The sequence below is a fragment of the Hemiscyllium ocellatum genome, chromosome 24 (assembly GCF_020745735.1).
Source record: "Hemiscyllium ocellatum isolate sHemOce1 chromosome 24, sHemOce1.pat.X.cur, whole genome shotgun sequence".
Taxonomy (NCBI): domain Eukaryota; kingdom Metazoa; phylum Chordata; class Chondrichthyes; order Orectolobiformes; family Hemiscylliidae; genus Hemiscyllium; species Hemiscyllium ocellatum.
This window is the reverse complement of record NC_083424.1, coordinates 32,662,584-32,673,471: the sequence shown is the minus strand read 5'-3', so window position 1 is coordinate 32,673,471 and position 10,888 is coordinate 32,662,584.

Here is a 10,888-nt window from a genome sequence, read left to right as displayed (position 1 = left end):
AACCACTTAGAGATTCAATTGGTCATTTATACATTTGTAGTGATACATGGAGTAGTAAGGCTTGTGTTCTACCGCACTTTGTCCCATTAGGGCTGTGACAATTTCTTGGTGTACACCTCGTGGAGAATCTCACCTGGACCCTCAACACCAGCTCCATAGCCAAGAAAGCCCAGCAGCCTCTATTACTTTCTGCGCAAGCTGTGGAAAGCCCACCTCCCACCCTCCATCCTCACCACATTCTACAGAGGGTTCATTGAGAATTTCAGATGCACCACTGCCTGATTCGGGAATTACACGGTCTCAGATCGTAAAATTCTACAGTGGATAGTGTGGGCAGCTGAGAGGATCAGCAGGGTCTCTCTTCCCTCCATTGCAGACATTTACACCGCATACTGCATCCGAAAGGCTAAGAGCATTGTGGAAGAGCCTACACACCCCTCCCTCCTGCCATCAGGCAGAAGATACTGGAGCATTCGGTCTCTCATGGCCAGACTGTGCACCAGTTTCTTCCCCCAAGCCATCAGACTCCTTAACACAGTATAATTGGATTCTTTCCCTTCTGTAATTCTTTGCGCAACTTCGAATGCTGCAAGAAAAATGTCTATTATTTATCATTCTTCTGCTACACTGTAACTTGAGTGTTTAGCGCTTCTTATGCACTTTATGCCGTGTACGATTGTGTAGTTTGTGCTGTCCATGTAGCACCCTCAGTCCTGGAGGAACGCTGTCTCGTTTTTACTCTATCAGTTGCATATGGTAGAAATGATAAGTAAAATCTAGTCTACTCTACTCTACAACCTGCTCTCCCAGTCTGCAAATTATTACTATTTAACATTACTGACTCCTCATCTGTTCCACTGAGAGGCACAAAAGCTCCTGTAGGAAACTTGAGTTTCAGCATGGTTTTGCTTTTGAAAATTATCTTAGGCTTTAATATTTTTCCATCAGTCTTGTGGACATTGCCACCATAATGCTTGTCTTCTCATGTCCCATGGTTTTCACTAGAATTGCTTTTAGAACTTACCACTTCACAACTCGTTTGAAGGATGATTTAAATTTGCAATGCTGCTGATTTGACTCATTCCTTTCCTGACAATGAAAACCAAGTAATTGGTCATTTTGGTATTCAGGGCTTTTGATCATCTGAGTGATTTTGGTCATTTGCCACAACACTAGGTATCTTTCATCCCATAACGTGGCTGTTGCATTGAAATTTTGCTGCGGTTGCCACATTTACATTATGATACACATTTTGCAATTCTTCTGTAAACATTATGATGATTCTTGACGACCCATTGTACTACCTGTTGCAGAAAATGAAGTCAATCGCTGGTCCCTATTCCATGTCATATTTAGTCAGAGACCACCTTCTTAGGCCTGATTCCACCTTCTTGTTCTTATATTAGTTTCACACTAACACTGAATTCTCTTGCTGCAGCATAGTTATTAGACAAGCAAAAAATGTTGCAAATTTTAGCTTGAAACCAGCTTCATACTTTTATTTGTTTTGTTAGAAGATTAATTGCTTTTCATCTTTCACCACGTAGTGTCTATTTTATATCCATGAGTCCTAAAATCCTGTGTATTTTTGATAACTTTTGTGGTAAAAAATATTGAGGTGATGTACATACAGCATGTTGTGGCTGAAAAGGGAGTTCAACACTATGCTGAATACTTGTAAAACTATGATCCTCGGGTCTGGTAAAGAGCATTGTTTATATGCCAGAGCAATCTATACACCGTGAGTTCTGGTATGTGTACAGCTTGAAGTGGGAGATGGCACAGGGCAGGGTGACAATACGCACATGGACCCACAAGATGGCTGCTGAACCATAAGTTGGCCAATTGACACACAAGATGTCTGCCAGACCACAAAATGGAGAGAGACAGCAGAGCAAACACAACTACTGCCAGGAGCCAGCAGGATGCCAGCACAATGCACTCACAACCTAGTTGATTAGTTTAAAGCGGATGGGGGAGAGAATACACATGAGTAGCGTACACTGCCTGCTGAAGTGTCTGGGTCCAGCCAACACCTTTGATAGAAATGCTAACAGCTTGATACGGACTCAATACAATGTGGTAATAGCCAGGGCTGCAGTAATCATCCTTCTCAGGAAGAGTGATTAGCGTCCATTACTATAGTAATGGACTTCCGCACAGACATTGAAACTGATAAAGTCTGCGCTGAAACTAACAATGACCATGCTGAAATTAACAAAGGCTGCGCTGGAACTGACAATGACTGCACCGAAACTATTAACGATTCTGTGATATTTACAATAAACAAACTATGTTACAAAGACAATAACCTCATCACTGACCTGTTATATTACAAAATGTATATAAGTATATTGACATGTGCTCCGGGTTGAGAGAAGACTCACAACTGACCACTATGCTCTTGGTGTCTATCTCTCCCTGGAGATCCAGTATTTCCTTGCACAATAAACTCTATCGTTGAACCACGATTCTGACTCCAAGGCTGGTGATTTTCCCCACTGTAAGCTGTACGGCCCTTTTAGGGCTACCTCAAATATATCAAGCGATCCCACAAAAGAGTTACATGCAAAACTCTCTTCTAAACAGAACAATGAAATATCGAGATAGGCAGGAATCAAGCAAGTTAAACATGTGAAGTCTATATTGGCCCCATAGATTTCAGGTCACTTGTTACAATTTAAATGCACAATACTGTGATTTCTAACTTAATACTTCCAACAGCTTAACTCCATCATGAGCTAGGATATGATTACTAATTAAAATAAATGGAGACAATACTAAAGAAACTTGAAAAGAAGGAATGTTTGATGATTGTTTCGGACAGATTGTATGCTTTATTCTGGTTTGATGTCTGTATAAAAGAACAGAATTTTCTTGACAGCACTGAAGACAGGTAGGTGGTTGTCGTTGACAGGCAGTTATTAACTTTCCTTCTTGATAAAATCCATTGCTAGCATTTGAAAATGATTTTATAATGATAATCGCGATTAATTATATAGCAGATTTTTATTTCGTTGAAGTGTTTGGATGCCAAATCTAATCTTAAATGATTGAACAATCAGATGGTGGCTCTCTACACATAAAATAATGTAACATAAAGGGCTGGATTCAAATCAGCAACAAGCTGGGGAGTTGGGATGTGGATGGCGAAAAGGGATACGTTTGGGTGGCGTGGGCAAAACTAAGAGGTGCAATGCATTGGTTTTCCTTTAACCCACCATTACATTAAACTGATGTTTCTTGATCCCCCAACCAATTAGGTTAAGTGGGCATGATGATGACTCTGTTATTTAAAGCAACATTGCTAACATGAAAGTTGATTGGATTTTGGAATTGGAAACAGAACAGAAGGAGGTGACACATGCAATATAAATGTCCAAATTTTGAACTTGCTTTCGAGGCACCCGGCCCTTGGGTGTGATGCTTGAGAACTCTCAGCACACGTACCAGGAACAAGGCCTTTCATATAACCAGGCAAGAAAACAGTTTCAGGGTGTAGTGACATTTTTCTCCATCGTGTCTTCAGTCCCCTCGGTTTTTGCGACACTTTTGGCCTTGCATTTACATGGCAAGCTCCAGGAAGCCAAGGAAAATTTAGATTAGATTAGATTAGATTAGATTACTTACAGTGTGGAAACAGGCCCTTCGGCCCAACAAGTCCACACTGACCCACCGAAGCGCAACCCACCCATACCCCTACATTTACCCCTTACCTAACACTACGGGCAATTTAGCATGGCCAATTCACCTGACCTGCACATCTTTGGACTGTGGGAGGAAACCAGAGCACCCAGAAGAAACCCACGCAGACACGGGGAGATTGTGCAAACTCCACACAGTCAGTCGCCTGAGGCGGGAATTGATTTTGAAATGATAACATTTTGAAATTGACAAGCTATTTCTCCTGAACAGCTTGCTCCCATGTAACCGAAATCACTGAAGTTAAATGTGGAGCTTGGTGGATTGGGGCCAGCTTCGAGGTGGCTGTCAATTCTCCTTCATGTAATTCCCCAGCTGACCCCCCGCCCCTCCCCTTCACATGAAAACAAGATTTTGCAAAATGCTGGAAATCTGATATGAAAACAGAAATTGCTGAAGAAACTCAGCAGGTCTGGCAGCATTTGTGAAGATAAAAACAGGGTTCACAATTTGAGTCCGGCATGAGTCTTCTTCAGAAACTCCCAAAATTCTTGTCAGAAGAACTGCAGATGTGAGAGTTCTGAAGAAGGGTCACTGGACCCAAAACATTAACTCTGATCTCTCTCCACAGAGGCTGCCAGACCTGTTGAGATTTTCCAGCAATTGTACCAAAATTCTAATGTTCTGCCAAGTTAAAATTCAGAACAAAGTTGGTTATGGAATAAGGGCTTGGCATCTCAAATGCTGATAAATTTTAATATCCATGTCATATTGATCTATAACTGCTTCGGACATAAATATACATACTTGTGTAATTGAATGTACTATTAATTAGTAATAATTTAAACATTAGTATAATCCTAATCCTTTCAATTGTAGAGGGCAGAGTTGTGCTTTCAGAAACATCAATTATATAGTACATATCCCAGATTTTTAAAATAAATTCAGTTTAATTTCAATCTAGTTTTTCTCAGGATGCAAATACCAAGAAGATGTATTATCTGTGCACTACTTTATGAAAGAACACTAATTAGCTCAAATTCAATTTGTAATCAAGTTATATTTTTGGTCACTTTGGAAAAAAGAATGATCACACCATAAACAATAATTGGGACTGTTCAACCAACTATTTTAAATTGCAATAAACATTGTGCTATTTAATGCAATAAAGCTATTGTATGCTAATATTTCAAACTGCAACCAGTGCACAGTATTGACAAGTAAAGAAGATAAATATAACAAAATTATTTTTGGTCATATGTAAGATAATTGTCTTGCAGTAATAATTATTAAAGAAAATGAAAAAATAATCCAGTTCTCACTGCTTCTGAACATCAAAACTCATTTATGTAAATGTAAGGTCTGTACAAAATAATCACAATTATGCAAATCAGTTTCAGACATTCATGCAAGGCATGTTGAGAATAGCCCTTGAATATTATTGTAACATAAATTATACCCACATACTTACTGACAATGATGTGAAGCGAAAGAAATTTTTCAGAGTTGTAGAAAATTTGTTGATTGTCTTTGTAAAAGATTGTCATCACAATGACAAAGCGTCTCTCAAGTTTTTAACAGAAGAGGGCTCAATGATGCAATGCTATTGTGTTGCTATCATATTGATGATAATTATTTTTTATTCATGGTTCTGTGAGAAGTTGATGCTGCAACAAGTTCAAAGAGCAAGACTGGAGGTGTGCACCGTCACTCTAATCTCACTACGCCATGGCACACAAAATAAAGAATACCTTTTCCAGTTACCATCATGACCAACTGATAACTTATCAACATCAGATTTTAAGCAAGTTATTAAAACAAGTTTCTTAATAAACACAATTGTTGATTTGTTATCAAAACAACATTGTCAATAAGGATGCAAACATTTGTAGCAAATACAGTCAGTAATATCGAAGTATAAATGCTTATCCCTCTAAATTTTCTCAAAATACGCACATACACGTACACACACATACACGTACACGCACACATATATGTACACGCACACATACATGCACACAAGCACACACACTCTTCAGCAATGCTGTTTTATAGAAGAGGATTCTATTACGTTCACATCCACATTACATTTTACATACTGGTTTGTTCCTACAACCTCCTCAAATGCAATGAGAACCCTGTTAGGTTCTTGCCCCACTAACTATGAAAGCATGATATCTAATCTCCCTAACAGTTCAGTGTTAGTTAAGCAGGGAAAAGGTATTTCAATTTGCAAATTGCCTTATCCTCATTATTCCTTTCACCTCCACTGTCCTTAACATCTCTTTTTCTATTTCAGCTGTTTCATCTCAGTTGAATTCTGATTAACTCAACGAATTCACCATCTAGTTTGTGTTGTTGTTCTTCCTATATCAGATGTTATTACTTCAACATAACCTCAAATATGTCAGTTTTACTAGTCTCATTGAATGTGTTTAAGACAAAGGTAGATAGGTATTTAAACAGTGAGGGAATTAAGGGTTATAGTGAGCATGCGGGTAAGTGGAGCTCAGTCCATGAAAAGATTAGCCATGATTTTATTGAATAATGGAGTAGGCTCACCCGGTCAGATGGCCTTCTCCTGCTCCTATTTCTTATGTCCTTGTGATCTCTTGTTCTTGAATTAAAAAAATTCTCATATCTCTGATGTTGAAGGTTAGTTTCATTTTTGAAGAGATCTACACAAACTGGATGGAGAGATGGTGCATAACAACAGTGCTATCTCATTTACCTATTCAATCATATGCATGTTTTCAACAATGCTGAAGACTTCTGATGTACCTTCATCTCTACTTAAATTCAATGGCAATCTGCCCAAGGTTACAGTGAGGACATAAGTGAAATGGAGCTGAAAAGTTTATTGTTAATAAGCTTGCTGTGGATTTTTCCAGTTAAAATGTGTCAAAAACAGTCAGATAAACCAGATTGATTTCAGATGTTTTACTTGCATACAAGACAAAGTGATGAAAACATGCTGACATTGGAACCAAGCTCAGACATGTCCTGCTTGTAAATTGGAACTAGCGCTGAATGCATCTTGTGCGAAATTTTGCCTCCCTTTCAAAATTTCTTTCAGGCACAGGTCTAAAAGTTTATTAGTAAAACTCAACTTTAGCACCGTCTTACTGGGGATCAGACTTTGACATTTATTTCATGCACAAAGCATAAGATACACTCACTGTTCGGTACTTCTGTTGACCTACAAAGGAAACGAGTCACAGTAGGGACTAAAAAACTCTAGTCACTCTGTGTAAAAATATTATAAATGCATTCTATGAAGATTTCCTTCAGTGTGTTTTTCTTTTTGTACTCATTTTCACTTTCCACTGAAAAAAAGTTTGAAGTCAGTATGCTGACTGTATAATGTTAAAGCTCAAATTTGATATTTATTTCAAAGAGTAATCATATCAGTTGCAGCATGCAGCGTGTTGTTTTATTTGCTATAAAGTAATTATTTGATAACATATAATTCTGAATATGAGGTAACATTCAAAGAGCCTAGGTTTTTTTAAGTTGTTATTAATCTTGACAATGAATTTGAGAATCTTCCTGCTCTTGGCATTTTAATACTGAAAGGACAATAAGGTGAGGAGATTTCAGGTTTCTCTTTGACTAACCTGGTTCTGTTCATTAGCAAATTGAACAAATAGTCTTTTAACAACATTTTTGTTAATTATGATATTTTCACTGTACATGCTAATTTTCCACTCTTGCATAAATAGCCTTTAGGATCGTTCAACAAAAAAAAATTAAAAATCTCCATTTCAAGAAAGAACAAAGAAAATTTACAGCCCAGGAACAGGCCCTTCAGCCCTCCAAGCCTGAGCTGATCCAAATGTACTGTCTAAACCTGTCGGTCAATTCCTAAGCATCTGTATCCCTCTGCTCCCCACCTACTCATGCATTTGTCCAGACGCATCTTAAATGAATCTACTGTGCCTGACTCGACCACCTCTGCTGGCAACGTGTTCCAAACATCCACCACTCTCTGTGTGAAGTACTTACTGCGTGTATCCCCCTTAAACTTTCCACCTCTCACCTTGAAAGTGTGACCTCTCGTTATTGAATGCTTCACCCTGGAAAAAAGCTTGTCTCTATTCACCCTGTCTATACCCTTCATGATTTTGTAAACCTCAATCAGGTCCCCCCTCAATCTCCTTTTTTTCTAATGAAATAAACCTAACCTACTCAACCTCTCTTCATAGCTAGCACTTTCCACACCAGGCAGCATCCTTGTAAACCTTCTCTGCACCCTCTCCAAAGCGTAACATCCTTTTGGTAATGTGGCAACCAGAACTGTACACAATATTCTAAATGCTGCCGAACCAATCCTTGTACACTTTTAACATGATTTGCCAGTTCTTATACTCAGTACCCTGTTGAATGAAGTCAAGCATACTATGTGCCTTCTTGACCACTCTATCCACCTGTGCAGCAACCTTCAGGGTACAATGGGCCTGCACTCCCAGATCTCTTTGCCCACCAACTTTTCCCAAGGCTCCACTGTTCATTGTATAATTCACTCTAGAATTAGACTTGCCTAAATGCATCACATCATATGTGTCTGGATTGAAAACCATCTGCCACTTTTCCACCTAACTCTCCAGTCTATCTATATCCTCCTGTATTCTCTGACAGTCCTTTACGCTTTCTGCTACTCCACCAATCTTCGCGTCATCTGCAAATTTGCTGATCATACCAACAGTGCCATCTTCCAGATCATTTATGTATATTACAAACAACAGTAGCCCCAATACGGACCCCTGTGGCACACCACTGGTCACCTTTCTCCATTCCGAGAATCCGCCTTCAACTACTACTCTCTGTCTCCTGTTGCTCAACCAGTTCTTTATCCACCTAGCTAGAACACCCTGCACACCATGTGATTTCACTTTCTCCATTAGTCTACCTTGGAGTACCTTATCAAACGCCTTACAAAAGTCCATGTATATGACATCAACAGCCCTTCCTTCATCTATCAACTTGGTCATTTCCTCGAAGAACTCTATTAAGTTGGTAAGGCATGATTTCCCCCGTACAAAACCATGTTGCCTATCACTAATAAGCCCATTCTTTTCTAAATATAAATAGATCCTATCCCTCAGTACCTTCTCAAGCAACTTTCCCACAACTGATGTCAGGCTCACTGGTCTGTAGTTACCCAGAATATCTCTACTACCCTTCTTGTACAGGGGGACAACATGAGCAACCTTCCAGTCCTCCGGCACCTCACCTGTATTTAAGGATGCCACAAAGATATCTGACAGGGTCCCAGCTATTTCCTCTCTTGCTTCCCTCAGCAATCTGGGATAGATCCCATCCGGTCCAGGGGATTTGTCCATCTTAATAACTTCTAGCATACCCAACACATCTTCCCTACTTAAGCCAACGTGATCCAGACTAATCAAACTTCTATCTCTAATCTCAACATTCATCATGTTCCTCTCCTCAGTGAACACTGATGCAAAGCAATCATTCAGAATCTCACCCATTCTCTCAGGTTCAACTCACAGCCTTCCTTCATTATCCTTTAGTGGACCAATCCTTTCTCTAGTTACCCGCTTGCTTCTTATACAAGAATAAAATACTTTGGGAATCTCTTTAATTCTGCTCGCTAAAGCTATTTCTTGATCCCTTTTAGCCCACTTCTTTCCTCATTTAAGACTTGTCCTACTCTTCAGATATTCTTCCAGGCCCGTTCTGTTCTTAGTTGCCTAGACCATATGTATGCTTCCCTTTTCCTCTTGGCTAGTTGTCCAATTTTCCAGTCATTCACGGTTCACGAATCTTGCCCTTCCGATCCTTTGCCTTTAACAGGACATACCTATCCTGCACTATCTTTAACCTATCTTTGAAAGCCTCCCACATCTCAAATGTGGACTTCCCTTCAAATAGCCGTGTCCAATCCACATTTCCCAGCTCATGCCTAATTTTGATATAATTGGCCTTGGCCTAGCTTAGTACTCTTCCCTTAAGACCACTCTCTTCTTTACCTACAAGTATTCTAAAACTTACAGAATTGTGGTCACTGTTCCCAAAGAAATCCCCCACCGCAACTTCTGTCACCTATCCTGGCTCATTTCCCAGTACCAGGTCCAATGTGGCCCCTTCCCTCATCGGACTATTGATCTACTGCTCTCAAAAACTCTCCTGGATGCTTCTTACAAATTCTACCCCTTCCAGATCTCTGACGTTAAGTGTATCTCAGTTAATATTGGGAAAATTAAAATCTCCCATCACCACTACCCTGTTGCCTCTACATCTTTCCATAACCTGTTTACCTATTTGTTCTCCTACCTCACGCTCGCTGTTGGGAGGCCTGTAATACAGCCCCAACAGTGTAACTGCACCTTTCCTTTTTCTCAGTTCCACCCATAATGCCTCATTACCCAAGACCACCATAGTGTCCTCCTTTAGCACAGCCGTGATATTGTCCCTGACCAGCAATGCAACTCCACCCCACCTTTTACTTCCCTCCCTATCCTGTCTGAAGCTTTTATATCCTGGAACATTTAATTGCCAATCATCATGCCTTTCCTTCAACCAAGTCTCTGTGATTGCAATAACATCATACTCCAAGGCACCAATCCAAGCCCTAAGTTCATCTGCCTTACATGCTATACTCCATGCATTTAAAGTAAATGCATTTCAGGCCACCAGTATTTTTGCACTCATCTGCTCTCTGCCTACTCTTCCCTTTATTAATGCTATCTTCATGATTCTTACAGTCTCCAGTCTCCACCTCGCTGCCTACTTGTTTTCTCTCCTGGTTCCTAGTCCCCTGCCACATTAGTTTAAAACCTCCCCAACAGCAGTTTCTATAGCATTAGAACATAGAACATAGAACATAGAAGGATACAGCGCAGTACAGGCCCTTCGGCCCTCGATGTTGCGCCGACCGAATCCTACCTAACCTATACTAGCCCAATAACTTCCAAATGCCTATCCAATGCCCGCTTAAATGACCATAAAGAAGGAGAGTTCACCACTGATACGGGCAGGGCATTCCATGAACTCACAACCCGCTGTGTGAAGAATCTACCCCTAACCTCTGTCCTATACCTACCACCCCTTAATTTAAAGCTATGTCCCCTAGTAACACCTGACTCCATTAGCGGTAAAAGGTTCTTAGTATCTACCCTATCTAAACCCCTAATCATCTTATACACTTCTATCAGATCTCCCCTAAACCTTCTCTTCTCCAATGAGAACAGCCCCAAGTGCCTCAGCCTTTCCTCATAAGATT